Source organism: Ovis canadensis, chromosome 17, assembly GCF_042477335.2.
Source record: "Ovis canadensis isolate MfBH-ARS-UI-01 breed Bighorn chromosome 17, ARS-UI_OviCan_v2, whole genome shotgun sequence".
NCBI classification, from domain to species: domain Eukaryota; kingdom Metazoa; phylum Chordata; class Mammalia; order Artiodactyla; family Bovidae; genus Ovis; species Ovis canadensis.
The window spans coordinates 27,002,746-27,024,915 of NC_091261.1; the positions used below are offsets into that span (position 1 = coordinate 27,002,746).

Consider the following 22,170-nt stretch of genomic DNA (forward strand, 5'->3'; position numbering starts at 1 on the left):
TGGGAGATGCCCTCATGGCAACAGCCCTCCGTGGCTGGTTTTCCTGTGTGGGATGTGTCTTCTTAATGTATCTAGGTTGACTTTTTCTCCAACTCTTTCCTTTTACAAAGGATGCTTTTAATGTTTACCCAATGTATTCAGATGTTTTGTACTAAAATTACTTTCTTTTACCCATGTAGGACAGGAATAGATAAACCATACCTTTCTATTTCTATGCATAATATGTATGCTTACACACTTCTCAAAAGAAGTTATTTGAGTCTTTATGGGAAGGATATAGAATTTGAACTTAGAAGACTCTATATTGCCACATATTCACTTTATCCCCTCCAGGGCCCAGGTTTCTGGTCTATAAACTGAAAATCTCTGTTTGACCCGCCTCTTGATATGTTATAAGAAAAACAGTAAGACTGTGTAACTTTGAATGTAATAAATTGAGTATCCATAAACACATGACATTATTTTTACTGGTGCTAAGAATAAACATTTCATGTACATGATATGAAGGGCTTTAAGGAAAAAAGTAATGAATAAAGTTTCCTTACGATGTCACATTTGTCTCCCTTTTCCTTGATGCCAACCAAAATAAAATATTGGATCTGGGAGCTTTTATCATCACGATAGCCTTAAGTCAGCATACCTACTTGAGCTTGCAGTCAGGTATGTTGGTCTTGGATACTGAATGTGTGTGTGTATTTCTTGGCACCATCATTGGCAGTTCCTTTTAGGCACAAATGAAGTACTGACTTGTAGCTCCTTTGTTTGTGCTGGTAGCTTCTTCGATATGAATCAGTGGGTCTGTCATAAAGAATGTCTGAGAAACTGAATGTATTTGCTGCTGTGTAAATGCATCACAGAAGTCTCGGAGTTGGAAGGGCCCTGAAGGTCATCTAGTTTACCTGATTCCTACACGTGCTCTAGTTCGGTATGTAACCTTCCTCCTGCCGTATCTGCCCAACAACCGTCTAATTTAGGTTTAATTTCCTTCTGTGAAAGGAACCTACCATGTTGTCTTTGGAGACAGCAGAGTCTTAACTTCTGATTGTTTCTTTGACCAGATCCAAATGTGTCTCCCTTTAACTTTCACCCTTTGTGTCCTTCCAGTTCTGCTCTGGGACCTCATATAATAAGGCTGGCTAAACCACCCCCACGTCGTCAACAGTTGACAGCAAGTTCTGTGTTGCCATTTGATCTTTTTCTAATCTGAGGGAAAATCGCAAGTTCCTACAGTTCCTTATAAAACAAATGTTCATGTTTTCTCATCATGTTTAGCTTAAAATGTGTGATCCAGGGACTTAGCTCTTTGAAGACGTTAACTCATTTAATCCTCGTATCTGTCCAGTAGGGGTAGATATTATGATGGTCCCCCATTTTACAGATGAGAACTGGACCTACAGAGGCCAAGGCAGTATGAGGCCACATTTCTGGTAAGAAGTGGAGCTGGGATTCTAACCGTGGTCTCACCAGCTCTGGAAGCCAGAGCCCATTTTCCTCACTGATATACCACTCTTCCTTCTCACTGTTTCTTCTTAAGGTTAGTGCCCAGGAAAACACACTGTTCCAGGTGTGGGCTCACCTGAATTGGATAGAGTGGGACCACCCTCTCCTGTCATCTGAAAAGGACGCCCTACTCTCATGAAGATGTGGCTGTTTTGGAGCATATGTGGGGTTTTTTGTTTTCTTTCTTTCTTTGTTTTTTTACATGCTTCCTTGGCTCAGCAGTGAAAAATCCACCTGCAGTTCAGGAGCCACAGGAGATGTGGGTTTGATCCCTGAGTAGAGAAGATTGTCTGGAGGAGGGCCTGACAACCCACTCCAGTATTCTTGCCTAGCGAATCCCATGGACAGAGGGACCTGGCAGACTACAGTCCACAGGGTAGCAAAGAGTCAGAACAACTGAAGTGACTCAGCATGCACGCATGCTCATGGTTTTATTAAAAAATTTTTTATTAATAACCAATGTTTAGAAGAAATGGAGACATAGAAATGCACATTTCTAGCTTCTCTGGAAAAATCAGGAACTCTGGTAACCCTGGGCCCTCATTCCTAAAAAGCAGCCGTTGCTGGGAGCAGAGCAATGGCTGTTGGTACAGGGTATGTTTTCCCAGTTCACTGTCTCTTTCTCACTGGCATCCTTCACCTACGGACCCTGTAGCCATCTGAAGGTATGAATCTAGCATCTAGGCATTATGTTTTTATGTATGAAACTGAAGGATATATTGGATGTTTGAGCTCCTACACTAATGTTGTCTTGTACACGGGGTCTAAAATTGCTTTCTCAGTGTGCCATTAAGACATGCTTCCCTGTCCTAGTATGTGATTAGTTTTGTGTGTCAATAAATGTAGAGGTAATTTTTTCTCATATATCCCATTAAATTTTATTTGGTTAGGTCAGCTTTAAAAAAAAAAAAAAAAATCTGATGCCTTTTCTTTCCCAGACAGTGACTGAGATTTCATCAACACTAGACCCGCCTTAAAAGAAATGTTTGAAAGAAACTCTTCTACCAAAAACAAAAAGGCAAAAGTACACAAAACTTTGAGTGGGTGATGAATAGGTAGAATCAGAAAACTTCACTTTCACTAGACCTATTGTTAATATCAGAATAGGTTTTTAAATACTTTAACATAAGGTTCAAAGGGGAAGAAAGCCATAAAAATACAAGTATACCTACTTCAATTTGGTAACAGACTTAACAACATGAAAAAGAACAATTTGATACAACAAAACCATAAAAAGGAAAGAGGGAAAGGATGGGACCTGAATAGATAAGTGAAGACAAGATGCTACCCGCAGAAAAAGGACTGTTTTATCTGAGACATTTTCTACAAATTTCATGGTAACCACAAAACATAAATCTAGGGCAGAGGCACTAAACATAAAAAAGAGAAATGAGAGAAGCATAACAGAAAACCACCAAACTAGAATGACAGGCAGAAACATAAGGAAAGAGAGACAATGGAGGTGTAGAGAAACTGGAAAGCAAAAGGTTAGATGGCAATAGTAATTCTTCACTTTTCAATAATCATCCTAAATGTCAATGAACTCTATTCACCGGTCAAACAGCAGTGGCTAGATGGATTCAACACAAGACCCAACTATATACTGTTTCCAGGAGATCCACCTCAGCTCTACAGACAAACGCATAAGCTCAAAGTGAAAGGATGGAAGATGATACTCCAAGCAAATGGCCCCTCCCCCCAAAAGCAGGTGTAACCATGCTCATATGAGACAAAATAGGCTTCAAACCAAAAAAGGTAAGAAGAGACAAATATGGACATTGCATAATGATAAAGGTGACAGTTCATCACGAAGATATGTTATAAATATATATGTACCTAACACAGGAGTGCCAAAATATGAAAAGCAATTTTTAACAAGCCTTAAGGGAGAAGTTGACAGCAATACAATAATAATGAGGAACTTTAATTTACCACCCCATTAACATCGATGAATGGACCATCCAGACAGTCAACATGGAAACAGCAACCTTAAGTGAAACATTAGACCAGATGGACCTGATAGATTTATTCAGAACATTCCATCCAAATTCAGAATACACATTCTTCTCAAGTGCACATGGAATATTCTCAAAGATTGACCATATGTTGGGACATAAAACAAGTCTTAATAAATTTAAGAAGATTGAAATAATATCCAGCATCTTTTCTGATCACAATAGTATGAAACTAGAGGCCACCTATAAATTGAAAGCTAGAAAAATATGTGCTAGGAAAAAAAAAAAGAAGCATGCTACTGAGCCATATGAAGTGCCACTGGTGATGCTGGAAATGCTCCCAAGAAGCAGAGAAAAATCATGACATTACAAGAGAAAGTTGAGTCGTCTGATATGTACTATAGATTGAGGCCTGCAGCTGTGGTTGCCTGCCATCTCAAGAGAAATGAATCCAGCATAAGGATCATTGTTTAAAAAAAGAAAAGGAAGAAGAAAGTAAAGGAAATTTGTGAAGCTGTCACTGAAGCTGTGCCGGGAGATGTGAAAAATTCACACTTTTTGCTAAGTACCTTTTAATCTCATATTGAAAATGCAGTTTTTATGTGAGTGTGGGATGCTGTAAGTAAGAAAGGCATTCCTGTAGACTTTAATGTAATTCAAGAAGTAAAGTCATTAAATGACAGCTTAAAGCAAAACGAAGGTGGAGGATCTAAAGGCTGGAGAATCTGGCTGTTTTGTTGCTGAGCAAAAGGTGTTTAGTTTGATGTAATTCCATTTGTTTATCTTGCCTTTTGTTTCCCTTGCCTGAGGAGACATACTCAGAAAGCTATTGCTGAGGCTAAGTCAAAGAACATACTGCCTCTGTTTTCTTCTAGGAAAGTTACAATCTCAGGTCTTAGCAATGCAAGTCTTTATTCCATTTGGAGTTGATTTTTGAATATCATGTGAGACAGTGGTCTAGTTTCTTTTGTTTTTGTTTTGGCATGTCTCTGTCCAGTTTTCCTAGCAGTATTTATTGAAGAGATTATCCTATCTTTATTGTATGTTTTTTGCTCCTTTGTCATAAATTGTCCATATGTGTGTGGGTTTATTTCTGGCCTTTCAGTTCTCTTCCATTCATCTATAAATCTGTTTTTCTGCCAATACCATACTTGTGATTATTATAGCTTTGTAATATTGCCTTTAACAAATTTCTGCTGCCTTTTTATATCCTGATTTACTTATTCATCTTATTAACTATTAGTCTTTTAAGATTGGATACAGCTGCAAATAAGAGAAAATCCAAAATAGCAGGGCTTAATCCAGTAGAAGCCTCCTTGTCATGGCAATGAAGTGTAGGTTTGTACTATCCAGGGTGATTCCAGCAGCTTCCTGATTTTTAGGGACCCAGTCTTCTCTTAATATTGTAGTGTCACCATCTTTTAACCCATATTCTGGGGCTGCTCAGACTGCCCTCTGGGACCTGAGGAATACCCCCAGGACCATTCAGAAGTCAGCTGTTATCACTGTCGCTGACACTTGACTTGGGCCAGCATCAGGCTTCAAAGGAGGCAGAAATAGGCTGATTCTCTTCACAGTGGCCATGTGCCCAGCTAAAACAAAAAAGATGCAGTTGAATTTACTATTTAATTGCTTTCCTTTACTTCACTATTTTTTAATGCAGCTCCTTCCGAGCAAATTTCTCCTAAAGTTTTAATCAGTAATTCTAAAGCAAGAGAGAACATTCTTTTAATTTGTCAGGCTACCATTCTAATACTTGCTAGACACGCAGTTCAGGCTCTTTCCAGCCAGTTTCCTCTACAGGATGGCATTAAGCGTCCCTAAAGTGTGATCATTCTGATCATGTGATAGTTTGGTGTTTTCCTCCCTTTCCCTCCCATGGAATGAGAAGCAGAAATTGGGGTTATTACTTAGGTGAGTTACAGGGCACAGATGGCAGGAACAGCTAATATGCAATGAACACCTACTGTGTGTCAGATGCTTTACAGATGTTAATATGCTGATCTTTAAAATTCCCTGAAAAGTGGATTTTGATGTTCCAGTTTATGTATGAGTATGTGGAGGCCCCCAAAATTTAAATAATCTGCCCAGCTAGTTAAATAGCAAAGCTGATATGCAAACCTCCTCCGATGGGCCTCAGAGCTCATCCTCATTCTCTTAAACCACCTTGCTCCCCCAGGGAGGGGTGCTGCCCACCACTGCTGAGATTCACTGGGGAAAGCTTTGGATACCAGCCTGAGGAATTTAGAATTAATCCCGTAGGCATCTACATTTTCCTGTTGATTAAAATAATGTCCGCAAAGCAGCCGTCATAAAAGGTATAAATGCCATGATTACAGAAACATTCTTATAGTCCAACTGGTAAGTGCTGAAATAAGGAACTTTTTCTCTAGGGAGGGTCACTGACCCACAATAAGAAATTAGGTGATACGTGGAAGAAAAAATAGTAATGGGCTTTTTAAAAAGAAATATATAAAAACTTGGCTGATTTTTAAGTTAAGGGCAGAGGCTATTTTAAAAAGTCATTTATTAGCTACTGTACAACCAGTATTTCAAAATTTCAAAGCAGATGTGTTTTTGTAGTGTTGAAAGTTACAAGCGTTGGGGGAAAAGAAAGAAACATGGAAATAAATTAATTTTTAGGGTAGAAACAGATTATTAGCCTCTTAGAATAATATGAAAGAAAGAGTACAAAAATAGGGAGAGGGAAGGTAGGGGTAGAAAAAGAAGAGGCACTAGGAGGAAATGTGCAATAAAAAAAGAGTAACATTTTCCAAAGCACAAACTCCATAGTCATGCCCTGTTCAAAGGGGTTGTTGACTTAGTACTATTGTAACAAGGAGATGGCTGTTTTATTTCAACTACACAGTGGTAGTTTATTTCTACACTTCAGGCTAGAGGGCAGTGGCAGCTGTGACCACCTAGTTACCTCTCTTTAATACTTGCAAGAGTTATTCTGTGTTTCAGTGTGACATCAAGAGGAGTGCGTTGACATTAACCAAGTACTATTGACTCACTGGAAAAGGCTCTGATGCTGGGAGGGGTTGGGGGCAGGAGGAGAAGGGGACGACAGAGGATGAGATGGCTGGATGGCATCACCGACTCGATGGACGTGAGTCTGAGTGAACTCCAGGAGTTGGTGATGGACAGAGAGGCCTGGTGTGCTGCGATTCATGGGGTCGCAAAGAGTCGGACATGAGTGAGCAACTGAACTGACTGAACTGAACTGATACGCTGTAAACATTTGGACTTTAGCAGTTCACTTAAGTATATTCCTTTACTTGCTAAACAGGAAAGTATACATTACTAAGCTGTTAAGCATATTTACATAGCGTTCATCTATAGTACTAATTAGTTTGATGCTGATGTAGTCCTTTTGTGTGTACACACACACACCCCTCTATGAACTGAAAGCAAGCTGGCCTTAACAATGATAGCAAAATTTAGGAATTAAGGCAAAAGCACCAACAGGGATAAGGACTAATGCTCTTAGGAACAATTTACTAAGAAGACATTACAGTCATGGGTGTGTGCTGTACATATACTATAGATTCCAAGTAAGGAAAACTTAGTGGCCTCACTATAAAGGCTTCAGATGATTTCGACATTCCTTCATGAAAAATAAGTAGATCAAGCAAAATTAAGTAGAAGGATATAACAAATTTGACATATTTGCTAAGTTTGTAGAGAGCACAGACATACTGGAGAAAGCACATTTGGAAGAGTGCAGTGGAGCTGGGGAGAAGTGATGAGACCCTGGTTGGCTGGAGTTTGAGGAAGAAGAAAGAAGAGATTTGTAGCGAAGGGTTGTAATGAATAATGGGCCTTTGGAGAGAAATTCTAGTTTCCTAGAACTGTCATAACAAATTACCCTACTGGGTGGCTTAAAACAACAGAAGTGTATTATCTCTTGAGTTCTGGAGGCCAGAAGTCTATAATCAGGGTATCAGGAGTGCTGTGTTCTCTTGGAAGGTTCTAGGGGAGACTCCTTCCTTGCCCTTCCAGCTTCTGGTAGTTCCAGGCATTGTGTGGCCTGGCCCCAGCCTTTGCCTCCATCTTCACACAGCCTCCTCACCTATGTGTTTGAATCCCAGTCATCTCTCTGCCTTTCCCTCATAGGAACATCTGTCATCTCAAGGTCATCTTTGATTATATCTGCAATGACCTTTTTTTCTAAATAAAGTCACATTCACAGATTCCAGGGGATAGGACTTGGACATATTTTCTTAGAAGCCACCATTCAACCCACTACAGAATCAAAAGAGGATTTTTTAAACATTTATACAGTTTCATAGTAGGATTACCTGCTTGAAACCTATCAGAGAGAATTCAGTAAAGATTCAGATTACTTGTTCAGATTTTTAAAAAATTTTGGAATTATGGCTGTCCTTGTTTTTGTTATTTTGCTGATTTTGTGCTGAGTCTAAAACACAGGCTAGCTGCCTTCTCCTATCTGTTGGTAACTGGCTTTCCTTTCTGTTTGTCCTGCTTGCAAATGGTCCCCTGGGAGAATTGTGGCACTCCCCTCACCGCCTTATCTTTCAAACTCCGTTAACATCAAAACTCACTTGGAAAGTCCCTGGTGGTCCAGGACTCGACACTTTCATTGCTGGGCTCTCAGCTGAGAAGACTTAAAAGCTGGGGTGACCTGATGGCTGAGACAGATTGACATCATCTTTACTCGTGTGTTTGGTGGTTGGTGTTGGTTTGCTGTGGAGAACTCACCTGGGGTGTAAAACGGAGTACCTCCATAAGGCTTCTGTATGGAGTCTAAACCAGACTGGTTTGGGATCCTACACAGTGCAGTGGCAGGCAGGCCTCAAGAGCAAATATCCCGAGGAGGCATTTTTTAGATCTAGACTTGAAAGCTGCAGAGCTTCTATAATACACTCTGCTGGTGGGCAGGGTCACAGAGGCTTGCCCAGGTTCAAGGGAAGAGCCGCAGACCCCTCCTCTCTGTGGGAAGAGTACAGGGTCACATTGTGAGAAGAATCTATGATATCGTGATGGTGTATTTGTAAAATATGGTCTACCACCTTGTCCAGCCACATTCGGCCAAAATTCATCTTCATTTCAGCCAGTCAGTGTTTTCACCTCTGTGTTCTTCAGGCTGATTCTTGAGTCTACCCTAGTTCATGCAAAATCTTCACTAGAATTGTCTGTGACCATCTTCTCCATTGATCAGAAACCTAAGCATCCTTTAGTATCAACTCAACCCTCGGCTGCTACAAATTGACTTGATGGAAAAAGTGAAAGTGTTTCTGTTTTTTAAGGTCCATTTTGTTTCTGTAGTTGGCAAATTTAAGAGAAGTATAGTTACAGACACTGGCATTGTTTTCAAAATGCCATACCACTTGTATTTAGCTTTGTGTTTGCCCTGCAAGTCCCCTCTTTTAAAGGAGAAAACTATATTTGATTTTGTTTCCTGGAAAAAAGAGTTATCTCTGGATGTTCTTTGTCTTTCAGAAGCGCAGATTGAACAGATATTTCAGCATATACCGGATTACTCCAAATATTCTTTTCAACTCTTTAGGAGAAAGTGATAGAACTTTAGATCAGAGAAACAATCATCCGCTAAGCTGAAATCATTAAAATGGTCAACATTAAGGAGTCCTGAGCTGTATGTCATTGTGGGTCATGTGTTTCTGATTCATGCCTAGGAATGAATTGGGTGCATTTGATTTGACTCTGCATTCTATATAAATTTAAACATGATTCACATTTGGGGTAGTCTGACCTATACTACGTGATGCTACTTACTAAGAGATAGAAATTAGGTATTGTGTGCAGAGGTGGACATGGAGCACTTATAAAATCTGTTAAGTTGCTTCCTCACTGTACTTTAAAAAAGTGTATTTTTCATCTTTGCTCAGTCTTCATTTATGCATGTTTTAGTAAAGCTTTAGTCAGTTGCCTTTCTAGCTTTCATATATGCCTAGGAAGATGTCAGTCATGTGAGGGATTTGTACTGTACTGCTTGATGCATATACATGTGAATTGTGTGTGCACACTCAGTCACACTGCAGAACTGCTCTACGCCCACAACCAGCTGTGTATCCATTCTCAGGGATCTCTGCCTTTGGGCAAAAAAAAAAGGGACAAATGGAAATGTATAACAAAGCTCTCCTCCTATGGCATCGCTTTCCTAGTGATCACTGTCCTCATTTCTTTATATACTCACATGTCTTGTCTTTAAAAAACTTTATTTATTTATTGATTTAGCCATGCCAGGTCTTAAGTTGCAGCATGTAGGATCTTTAGTTGCAGCTTGTGAACTCTAGTTGCAGCATAAGGGATCTAGTTCCCCAGCCAGGGGTTGAGCCCAGGCCCCCTGCACTGGGAGTCAGGAGTCTCAGCCACTGGACCACGAGGGAAGGCCCCGCTCTTGTGTCTTTTATGATGCTGTGGCTTCTTTGGTTCAGCACCTCTTATAACTTCAGCTTTGTAACTTCCAGACAAGGCAGAGCCAAAATTGATCACTGAAACCAACACCATCAACATGTAAATCAAATCCACTGATAGTTCTGGAGTAGAAAAAGAAGAGGAAGAAGGCAAGAAAAAGATTTAATTTAGGATCCAGACTGTGGCCTTGAACATAAGGCATTTTCAGCCAGTTATTAGATTGGTTTGGGGTTATGGTTATTGATTTTTCCTGCTTATGGTAAAAAGTCAGTATCTAAGGATCTCATTTCCTAGTTATAAAAATTCAGAAGAATTGGTTATTTCTCTCTGCTTTAGGGGTTGTTGAAAAATCACATTATAGCATAAGGAGGAATTGTGTTAAGCACCCTTATTGGATTCATCATCTTTCATGAACCATTCTGATAGTTCATTAGGAGTATGCCTTTTACTGTGTCCTGAAAGTCAGAAAACATAAGGTAAGCTTATTTTCAGAGCACATAAGTGTATCAGGAGAGAGTCTAAAAGATTGTAAACACAAGAAAATGTTGCTATATATATATGTGTGTGTGTGTGTGTATATTTCTTTTTTTCAGATTCACTGTTGTACCCATTGTTTTAATGTAGAGATCCTTCCCCTGATTGTGAAGAAAACCATACTTAATGTGCTATTTGCAAGCGGCTCAGTAGTAAAGAACCTGCAATATAGGAGACACTGGTTTGATCCATGGGTGGGGAAGATCCTCTGGAGAAGGTTGGCACCTTCTCCAGTACTCTTGGAGGAATGGCACCCCACTCCAGTACTCTTGCCTGGGAAATCCCATGGACAGAGGGGCCTGGCAGGCTTACAGTCCATGGGGTCGCCAAGAGTCAGACACGACTGAGCAACTACACAACAACAAAAACCTAATATACTCCTTAAACATGTTATCTTGTGTCTTGACTTTGCAGATACCACCCCCCACCCCCTTGGTTAGGTTCGTTTTTTCCCTTCTGCACTGAGCTAGAAAGGAAGGGAGGAGGAGGGTGGGAAGTCAGGATCAGAAGCTGCCAAGCTGAAGCCTGCTTTTGAGAAGCAAATGGCATTCACTTTCTTTGGTATAAACACAGAATTACACGTTGAGGGTAAAAGACTAGTGAATGCAAAATGACCGTGAAGTTTGAAGAACCCTGGGGCACAAGTGGAACGGTTGACAGTTTTGAAATTAAGCAGAATTCTCCAAAGGGGGTAGAAATCTAAAAGAAAACCAAAAGCTTTCCAATTCCATTGATATTGAGTGGGACCGAATGCAAATATTAGTGGAGAAATCAGTTTAAGTGGTTCTTTATACTCACATAAAGATTGCCTGTCTCTAAAGGAACAATCAGTTTTAGAAAACACAATCTATTTTCTAAATTTAGGTACATATTCCCTCTCTCTCTCCCTCCTCCCCCTCACCCTCTTTGTCTCATACAGAGAGAAAGAGAGAATAATTCAATTCTTACTTTGTTCTAAAAAGTTTTGAACCTCACAGACTTCTTTTTTTGCTTATTTTTTTCTACATTAATGCTTTTAGGTGGTTTTTTTCCAGTAAAATTTGAAAGATAAAAAGTCAACTCCTTTAGCAGGGAAGTCTCATGAATCTAAAGTTTCTAAATATGAAACACAAAAAAATCCCTGCAGTACTAAGATCTGGTTGACAAGGCTCTTTTCTTATCTCTGTCCAGTCGAAGCAAAAGCTGTTCAGGTGCTCCCATTGCAAAGCATAGGTTTCCTTTTGGGCTTTTCTGGTGGGTGACTCAGATGGTAAAGAATCTGCTTGCAGTGCAGGAGACCCAGGTTCAACTCCTGGGTTGGGAAGATCCCCTGGAGAAGGGAATGGTAACCTACTCCAGTATTCTTGCCCGGAGAATCCCCTGGACAGAGGAGCTTGATGGGCTACAGTCCATGGGGTCACAAAGAGTTGGACACGACCGAGCGACTAAGCATACCCATGCAGGCTTCTTCCTTTTGTCTCACAGTGTTTCCAGATGTCTATCCATAGACAAAAGAACCGTTCCCTTTTCTGCGATGCCTTTTGCCTAGAGTGAGTTGCTTGGCAGATGAAGTTAAGAAGGGAGCTCAGGGAAGACACAGAAAGAAAGCAAAGAAAATTTACCCTGCTCAAAATAACAGCTCAGCTAACATCTACATGGCATGTGCTTTAATGACTGATAGAGCTATTTGTGAAATAGAATTCCCCAAATGCTGACTTGCCCTTAGCCTAGACCTGCTCTTCTAGTCTTTGAGTGTTACAGCTGTCCCAGCAGTAATGGCTCCTTGCCCTTGACAATGTGTGTATCCTTAGGGTTAGGGTTAGGGTTAGGGTTAGGGGCTGATAGTCACGAAGGCCATAGACAGAGCCGCAAGTGATCCAGATAGTTGAGACTTAGGGCTGTGTTGGCAGCACCGTGACTCGGGATGGCCGCTTACCCAAGGGTAATATTTTAGAAATCCTGTGGGCTTCCCTGCTGGTTCAGACAGTGAAGAATCTGCCAGCAATGCGGGAGACCTGGATTCAATCCCTGGGTGGGGAAGATCCCCTGAAGGAGGGCGAGGCAACCCACTCCAGTACTCTTGCCTGGAGAATCCCCCATGGACAGAGGAGCCTGGCAGGCTGCAGTCCATGGGGTCGCAGAGTTGGACATGACTGAGCGACTAAGCACACAGCTGTTGCTCGGTGGCTCAGTGTGGTTGTGGTTGTCATCATGGAGGTCCCACAGTCAGATGAACAGATCTCAGTTGGTAATCACACTGCTCATAGGTAGCCTGGGGACTGTTCCACCCGTGGCGGCGCCCCCTGCCCTCTGAGAGGTTGCTGATGACCTCCTGCGCCAGCCTCCCTGCACCTTCTCCCTGAGTCCACTTCCCCTTCTGGGCACACATGGCTTCTGTATCCCTCTCTCCCATCACAGTCACGGTCAGCCTGTCTGTATGCCTACATCTAAAGCCCTGCACAGAGCTAAGCCTGGATTGTAACAGCTGACGCATTGTCCCCTTGCCCTTTCCCTCACAAATATAATCCATTTAAAGGAAGAAAGCTGGGGAAAAGACGCACCCACAATTTCAGATAAGTAGTTGCTATTTCACAGAATATAACATTTCTTGGGAGACGCTGTGAAAAGGCAACATACCTGAAATGAGTAAAGAATATCAAATGAAGCTAATTAAGAAATCAGCGTGTTTTAAGCAGTCAAACTGACACATTTTGACAAAGAGAAAGGAAAACTTAAATGGATAGTAGCAGCTAGTCCTGGATGGGGTGAAGATAGGAAAGTATTCGGAATCCAGATAGGTGATTTCAGACTTGAAGGTGAATTAGAGGTTTTGCTTTATATTTGTCTTTTGCAGCAGAAGCCTAATAGTAATAACATGGGTTGAGAATGTTAGCAGTAGAGGAAGAGGGGAAAGGAGAGATTTCCGAGATTCCTGAAAGAGGCAGCTTCGTGACAGAGTATGGAGAGATTTAATGTGCCGCTGTAGGTTAATCTCCCTGTTGCAGCCAGCTAATCTGGCTTCACTAGGAAGGGGTGTTTTCCAAAGGAGAAGTACTTTTTCTTCCTTCCTCCCTCCCTCCCTTCCATTTTGTGGTGAGATCCCCTGGAAGAGGGCATGGCAACCCCCACCAGTATTCTTGCCTGGATAATACCATTGGACAGAGGAGCCTGGCGGGCCACAGTCCATGGAGTTGCATAGAGTTGGTCATGACTGAAGCAATTTACCACACCAGCACATGTCTTTTAAAATTAGGAATATTTTTTCCAGTATGCTGGCTCTCTGAAAGGAGTGACTGTCTTATAATTTTAAACAATCATGAGACCTGACCATGCTTTATGATAGTAAAAGATGGATTCTGGGCTGTTTCTCTCTGCACTTGAGGCTATGTATCGTACATGGTTAAAAAAAAAAAAGATAGGATCCATTTATCCCAATAGAAATAGTCATTAAGAATTTTGGCATTTAGGGTGTCTAAAACTGGTTCAGAGCAGACTTGATGAATTATCTGAGCAGCCTGATCAATGATCAGCATACAAAATCTAGAGTCAAAAGCTGCCATAGGGTCTAATCTGTTCAAATGAGATGCGTGCAGCAGTGTTAGTTGTCAGACAATGCCCAGATCTTTGCTTCCTTTTGGAAGATGTGGCCAGTATCCCAGAGAAGCCAGAAGATTCTCTCCAGGTAGACTGGAGTGTAATTGCTTCTGAGGGTAAGTGTGAGGCCGGGGGGAGAAAGGGGTGACAGGGGAGAGAGCACTGAAAGCCCAGCTGAGCGCTCTCCTCAGAGGTAAGCGCTGCCCTAAGCATCGAGTCTATGACACCCAGGAGGCCTGAGACTCGGGAGAGAGAAGTTAACAAAGCATATTTTTATATGGATAAAATCGACAAAGAGGCCCTGCTGTTTGGGCGATTCTGTGTTTACTCTGGGGCTTCCCAATGGCTCAGTGGTAGAGAACCTGCCTGCCGGTGCAGGAGACACGGCTTTAATCCCTGGGCTGGGAAGATCCCATGGAGACAGGAATGGCTACTCACTCCAGTATTCTTGCTTGGAGAATTCCATGGATGGAGCCTGGCAAGCTCCAGTTCATGGGGTTGCAAGAGAGTCAGACATAATTTAGCAACTAAACAACAACAACACGCTTTATGGGCCTTATTTCATATAGTCATCACATCAGTGCTATGAACTCAGCACTACATTTATTGCCATTTACTTAAGAAGAAACCGAATATCCAGGAGATTAATAATTTGCCCAAAGTCTCACAGACTTAAGGGTCCAGAGCCTACAGTTCTGAATGCTATCATACAGCAGCAGGATGCTAGCTAAATGCTAGGCATTAAATCTGTATATAGCAGTCCTGTTAGGAGGCATTAGCCCCATTTACAAATGAGGAAACTGAGGCTCAGAGGACGTGAAGATAGTACATGGTAGAGTTAAATTCATTTATTTTTAATTGAGGGATAATTACTCTACAATATTGTGTTGGTTCCTGCCAAGCATTAATATGAATCAGCCATAGGTATACCTATGTTCCCTCCCTCTTGAACCTGCCTCCCACCCCATCCCACCCCTCTAGGTTGTTAACAGAGCCCCAATTTGAGTTTCCTGAGTCATACAGCAGATTCCCATTGGCTATCTGCTTTACATATGGTAATGCATATGTTTCTCTGTTACTCTCTCCATAGATCCCACCCTCTCTGTCCTCCCGCACACCATGCTCATAAGTGTGTTCTCTTTGTCTGTGTCTCCACTGTTGCCCTGCACACCGGTCCATCACTATGTCCTCCTAGATTCCTATACATGGGTATAATTTAAGGTCATATCTGCCTGACCTGCCAAATCATTCTCATTGTACTACTATATGTGGTGTTCACCAGATGTTGCCCCAATGACAGCAATAGCTGCTTATACTTTTGTAGAACTTACTCTGTGCCAAGCACTGTTCTAAGCACTTTATATATTATAACTTTTCTTTTTGTTTGGGAGGGGGGAGCGGGGAGCAATGATCCTTCCTCATAAGTACTCTTATTGACCATCCCTATTTTTCAAATGAGGAAATTGAAACCCAGCAAGGTTAGGTAACTTGCCCAAGTTCATAGGACTGTTAAGTGGTGGAACTGGAATTTGGGCCCCGGGGGTGGGGAGAGGGGTGGGGCAGGGGTGGGAGGGATCTCACTCTAGCAATTGATCACTTATATGCTCCTCAAAGAATGAAAATGAAAAGTGGAAGTAAGAAAGGGGAAAGATATCAAAGCAGCAATTTGACTTTCTTAGTGGTTTGTTGGCTTAGTGGTTTTTTTTTTTTCCAGACTAAAGCAAGGCTTCATTTTAAGATCACTGAAAACAGGGTAGGATCTGTTGAATACAACAGAACAGACAGCCAATATTTTTAGCCAAGAGTTGACCTCTCCAAACAGTCTCCACACTAAGAATGCCTCACAGCAACTAAATACCCTTTATCATGTTTTACAACGAATTAGGCACATCTGTTAACAAATCATCTCTATGAGAACCTGACAACTGATAAAAATGATGAAACAAGATAACTCTTCATTAAACAGAACAATCTAACCCTGTGCCATCTCCGAGAGTTGTGCAGAGATATTTTGCATTTGAAATGGAAGAGAGTTTTTAGAAACTTATCTCTCATCTTAAACTCCTTGTAAAACTATAGACATAATCTCCTCTGCTTTTGAAAGCAGGCCTGGTAATAGTGAAATATGGGATAAAGGGAAATCGTTCCCCTTGCAAAGCAGTTAAGTTTATAAAATGGAGGGCCTTCCCTCCAAATATACCTTTTCAAGCCCCAGAAAGACCTTCTGAGATTTCAGAGGGGAGAAAATGGATACCTGTTTCCTTTATTCATCGAAGTCCATGTTGGCCGAGGACAACCCTGTCAGGCCTCAGGGAATGATCAAGCACGGGATCTGACACTAGCATTGAATTTCATTTTGGAGCAGCACAAATTCCCAGAGAACCGCTTTATGCCATTTGTGTGGCCTTCTCAGTTTCAGAGCGTGATTACACTTTATGAAAAATTGAGAGCAGACTGTTGTGCTTCCCCTGGGACACTTAGGTTTCAAGAAGGAAAATAGAGCTTCTTTTGGCCCTGATGGAAAGCTCAGAGATAGATGCAGGCAACAGCTGTTGGGGGTTTTGTCTGTTTTGTTTTCAAGCTGCTGCAAGAAAAATCAAAGTCTCCATCATTTAGAAGAAACGACTTAGCCCAGTGGTTAGAGAATCAGGCATGGCCAGGGTGAGCAGAGTGACTGCAAGCACAGATCCTCCTGACACACGGGGAGAACACCAGCCTGGCCACTCACACTGCACCAGGGAGAGGAAGCTTAAGGAAGAGAAGATGAAACTCTTCCCCAGGTTGTTAATTAAACAGTGGTGGGATTTAATCTTTAGTCTCTGTTCTTGCTTCCACAGCCAGGAGGCTCTCCCCTTCTTGATTTTACTTTTTTTTTTTTTTTATACTTCTCTTTTTCTTTTTCTTTTTCTTTTTCTTTTTTTTGGGGGGCAAGCCACATGGTGTGTAAGACCCCACTAGGGGTTCAACCTGTGCCCTCTGAAGTGGAAGCACAGAGTCTTAACCACCACCTGGGAAGTCGCATCTTGGTTTCATTTTTAACATTTATTTTTAAATTGCATATAGTAAATAAAATTCACTTATTATTATTTTTACAATCCTATTAGTTTTGACCCCTGGTGGCTCAGTGGTAAAGAATCCGCCTCAAATGCAGGAAACATGGGTTTGATCCCTGGGTTGGGAAGATCCCCGGAGAAGGAAATGGCAACCCACTCCAATATTCTTGTTTGGAAAATTCCATGGATGGAGGAGCCTAGCGGACTACATACAGTCCATGGGGTCACAAAGAGCTGGACACTACTTAGAAACTAAAGAACAACAAATGGGTTTTGACAAGAGTCATGTACCACCACTGCAATCAAGATACAGAAGAGTTCCATCACCTCCTAAAATACTCTGGTGCTGCCACTCCGTAGTCAGATCCTCCCCCCACCAACATCCCCTGGCAGCCAGGGCCATACCCATAGTTTCGGTTTTCACAGGACACTCTATGAATGGGATCGTACGGTCTTTGGCCTTTTACATCTAACTTCTACCGAAAAGATAGCATTTGAGATTTATCCCTGTCATTGTATCAGTGGGCTTCCCTGGTAGCTCAGCTGGCAAAGAATCCACCTACAATGCAGGAGACCCTGGTTTGATTCCTGGGTCAGGAAGATCCGCCGGAGAAGGGATAGGCTACCCCCTCCAGCATTCTTGGGCTTTCTGGGTGGCTCGGCTAGTAAATGTGGGAAACCTGGGTTCGACCCTTGCACTGGGAAGATCCCCTGGAGAAGGGAAAGGCTACCCACTCCAGTATTCTGGCCTGGAGAATTCCGTGGACTGTGTAGTCCACGGGGTCACAAAGAGTCAGACATGACTGAGCGACTTTCCCTTTCACTCTGTGTGTGTCAGTAGTTGGCTCCTGGGTAGCATCTTCTCTGCTGATGTGCCCCAGTGTGTGTGTGGATTCACCACTGAGGATTTCTGAATTGGGGTGATTATAAGTAAGACCGTATAAACCTTCACGTACAGGTTGTCGTGTGGACCTCTGTTTTCTCTTGAGCCTCTCTTGTTTTGAGCTGGCATAACTCATCGATGCCCCTCCTCTCCCCCAGTGTACTCAGAAGGAAGTATAACAGGTGCAGCTAAAGAGCACACAGCCCTCGGCCAGGCAACTTTTCCAAGGCCCTGGGCTGCTTGCTGTCTCTCACACTGTACTCCTTAGACCCACATCTGGGGCTTTGGAAGGCAAAAGTCGCAATTCCATTGATATCACATGACTGGAGTGGTGATAGAATTAGCTCTCGTCCTCCAACTGGAGTCATTTTGACCAAGGGAAGAAAGTGACACGTACTTCCATGTGACTGTATTAAATATTTGAACATAGGCAAAATTGAAATTGTCAAGAACTTTGTGTAGTGTTTATCATATGGAATTTTGGAGGGAATGATATTTGTGTCTTACAGGCAGTGCTTTTCCTTTTAATCAGAGACTTGGAAGTAAAGATCTCGGGGGGGCTGTGTGTGCATGTGTTGTGCAAGTCGCTTCAGTCGTGTGTGACTCTCTGTGACCCCGTGGACTGTAGCCCATCAGGCTTCTCTGTCCATGGGATTCTCCAGGCAAGAAGACTGCAGTGGGTTGCCATGCCCTCCTCCAGGGGATCTTCCTGACCCAGGGATTGAACCTGTGTCTCCTGTGACTCCTCCATTGCAGGCGGGTTCTTTACCACTGCAACGGGAAGCCTCTCAAGAGGGCCAGCCAATGCCAATTTGATGAAAAGTTGATGTGTAAGCGAAGTCAGGAACAGAGAGTCAGGGTCCACCCACGTGAAGGTGCTAATAAATTTCGCAAGAAGACGAATATGTGAAGAATGGAAAGATCAGTTTGAAACCTTGACCAAAAAAACACATGCTGTGAAGATAAGGAGCCAAACCCCGAGTGACCGGTTAAGTCGAATCAGATTAGCTTGTGTCTTAGAATCTGTGGCCTCATCTTGTGCTCTAGGTCAAGGAAGAGAGAGCAAGCATTTATCTTTAGAGAAAAATGCAAAGAAAAACCAAGTATCACTGATACGGTTTTTGTTTTTTTTTTAAGCAGTTTTAATATAGAAATGGGAAGTAGGGCCTAACTAGAGACTGCTAGAGAGAAGAAATGAATTTGGAGCAAATGGCAAACAGCAGAAGGCATTAGAGCTAAGTTTGCAAAATCTAGAAGGACTGGAAATGAATCAGCCTATGCATGTCAGCTTATGTTGTGCAATTTTGTTGTTTTTCTTAGTCGCTAAGTGCTGTCTGACTTTTTTGCGACTCATGAACTGCAGCCCGCCAGTCTCCTCTGTCCATGGAATCTTCCAGGTAAGAATACTGGAATGGGTTGCCATTTCCTTCTCCAGGGGATCTTCCAGACCCAGGCATTGTCTTCTGCACTGGCAGGCAGTTGGTTTATTTACCTCTGAGCCACCAGGGAAACCCTGTGCAAATTTAGAAAACGTCAAAAAAAAATCTTTAAAAAGTTGTTCCTATTTGCAGTTTTATAAAAAGGCATGTAACCTTTTAATAGATATTATATTCTTACGCATTTTTCTCAAAACAACTGAGTGGATGGATAGTATCATCATTTTTCAGTCAGATCTAAAAAAAAATGTTTTTTTGAAAGAAAATGTTCTTATGCTAAAGATTTTCCCACCAAATGTTACATAAGGAGAAAAAAAGAAGGAATGATGGCAGAGTTTTTAAGTACTAGGAATGAAAATACTTTGAAAATCTCAATGGAAAATTATTTGAAGACCTGTTGTAATTACACGCAACTCAAATTATATAGAAAAGTGGTAAGTCAAAAGTCATCACAAATATAAAAATTGCTCTGAGGCAAAATGAAGAGATTTTCTGAGTGATCTGTAATATAAAGGAGAAATTCAGGGAAAATATAATAAATCTTGAACCTTTTATTAGATGGAGATTAAAGGGTATAATTTCAATTAGTAAATAGCAATGGATATCAGCTGTACCCTCAAGTTTTTAGCTACTTATTATTGCTTCATTTTGAGAATTACTTCAGGATGGGCTTCCTTTACTTGGTTGACATTGGTCTGGGCCAGGAGTCAGCAGACTGTGGCCCGGTTTGACAGCCAAATCCAGCCCATGACTCTTCTTTGTATCTAAAGTTCTGTTGGAACACAGTCACGCTCATTTGTGTAAGCACTGTTGAGAGCTGCTTTCTCCTTGTTTTGCAGAGTGACGTCGTGGGTAGTCTATGCAACAGACTGTACAGCCCATGAAGCCTAAAATACTTACATTCTGACTCTCCGAAAGAGTCTGTCCCCCATCCCCTTACTCTCGAGTCAGCCCTGGAACCAAGGCTACCCTTACTTGTGCAGCCTTTGTCCAGACTCCATTTTTAGGACCTGGGTCTTGATTTTCATTCAGAGAGGTTGAATTGCAATAATAAAACTCATGGCCAGCAGAAGTTCCTGTTTGTTAATTTACAGCCAGAAATTTTGCTGTCAAGAGAAACAAAATACTTAATTTGCTGATTGGTGAATAATCTCTGTTCACTTCCCTCATAGCTCAGTTGGTAAAGAATCCACCTGCAATGCAGGAGACCCTGGTTTGATTCCTGGGTCAGAAAGAACCACTGGAGAAGGGATGGAACTACCCACTCCAGTATTCTCAGGCTTCCCTTGTGGTTCATCTGGTAAAGAATCCATCTGCAATGTGGGAAACCTGGGTTCGATCCCTGGGTTGGGAAGATCCCCTGGAGAAGGGAAGGGCTACCCACTCCAGTATTCTGGCCTGGAGAATTCCAGGGACTATACAGTCCGTGGGGTCGCAAAGAGTTGGACACAACTGAGCAACTTTCACTTCACTTCACTGAACAAATGGTATTTGGAAAGTTGTTTGGTGTAAGACCAGTGCAAAGAGTTAACTAATAGGATAACCCTATGAGCTAAAGTCTTGGTAGTGGTGGTGGTTTAGTCAGTAAGTCCTGTCCAGCTCTTGCAACCCCATGGAGTGTAGCTCACCAAGCTCTTCTGTCCATGGGATTGGGCAAAAATGCTGGAGTGGGTTGCCATTTCCTTCTCCAGGGGAGCTAAAGTCTTAGTCTCCATCATCTGCAGGCTAGCATTCCTTGCCCTTCCCTGGATCCCAGAGAGCATTCCAGGTTCCCCTGCCAGCGGGTTGGTTGGAAGGTTTGGCAACGGTAAGCGCTGATATAAGCAGGGGCAGGAGAAGCCTGGATATTTCTCTCTGTCATTCATTTTGGGTGGCAGCTATGGTTCCACTCCACTGGGCAACCTTACTCTGGTTCTGAGTCCCACAGGCCAGCCCCAACCTCTGGGCCTCAGTAACACACTCGCTCTTTTTGCTCCTCCAGTCCCAAGAGGGGTAGAATTTCCTGTGGAGGCTAATCTCTAGGTTGCCTCAAACTCCCCTGTTCGCTTTTCAGCTTTCCCTGGTGAACCAGTTTCCTTTGTTTGACATACTCAGAGTGGCTTCTGTTTTTCAAACATGACCCCGACCCACAGAGGCATCTAGCCTGCCATCAAGAGTCATCCTGGAGTTACCCGTTCACATTCTGGTGGTCAGGATTCCCCTTTTTCCTGGTTGCTGGGCACACCTGCCCTCTCTTGTCAACAGTCTGCAGTCATGCCACACAGCCAGCTAGGCCAGGCTTGTGTGCCAGTCACTGTGACTGTGATGTGCGTGTGCCAGAAGCCAGCTCTCTACTTGACAGGTGTTGCTTAATATCAGCCACTTCCTAGCAGATTGTATTCATTGGGTATTATTTTTAAAATAATACATTCTCAGAGTTCAAGATCAGTAATCACATGGGCCCCCTGTGTTGGCTATGCCTTCTTTCACTGCCTTCAAGCTACCAAATTCTTCTGCCTGCTCCAGAATTCCAGGATGGGAACAATCCAGAAATAGTTGTCCACTTCCAGATCCTCACCAGCCCTGCTCCTGGGTCTGAGTTGAACAGTCTGTCACGCCCCACCCAGCCTCTAGTTCTTTCCCAGAACCCCTCCCACCTCCCTTAGCCTGGACAACCCTATTCATCCATCGTGTCTTTGCTAAAGCTTCCATTTTACCTGCATCTCCTGTCTTCCATGGAGCTCAGATTGTAGCTGAGCTACAAGGCCTTCCATGAAGGAAGGCCTCCTTCCATGGAGGCCTGGCTTGTCAGACAAAACAATAAGAATTACATGGAATTAAAATTTAAAATTCAG

General features: G+C 42.4%; 1 protein-coding gene across 4 annotated transcripts in view; it reads left to right on the plus strand.

The window, feature by feature from the left end:
- RNF150 (ring finger protein 150) overlaps window positions 1–22,170 on the plus strand; it is a 288,239-nt gene that overhangs the window by 41,606 nt on the left and 224,463 nt on the right. The gene's annotated exons all lie outside the window — the stretch shown is intronic.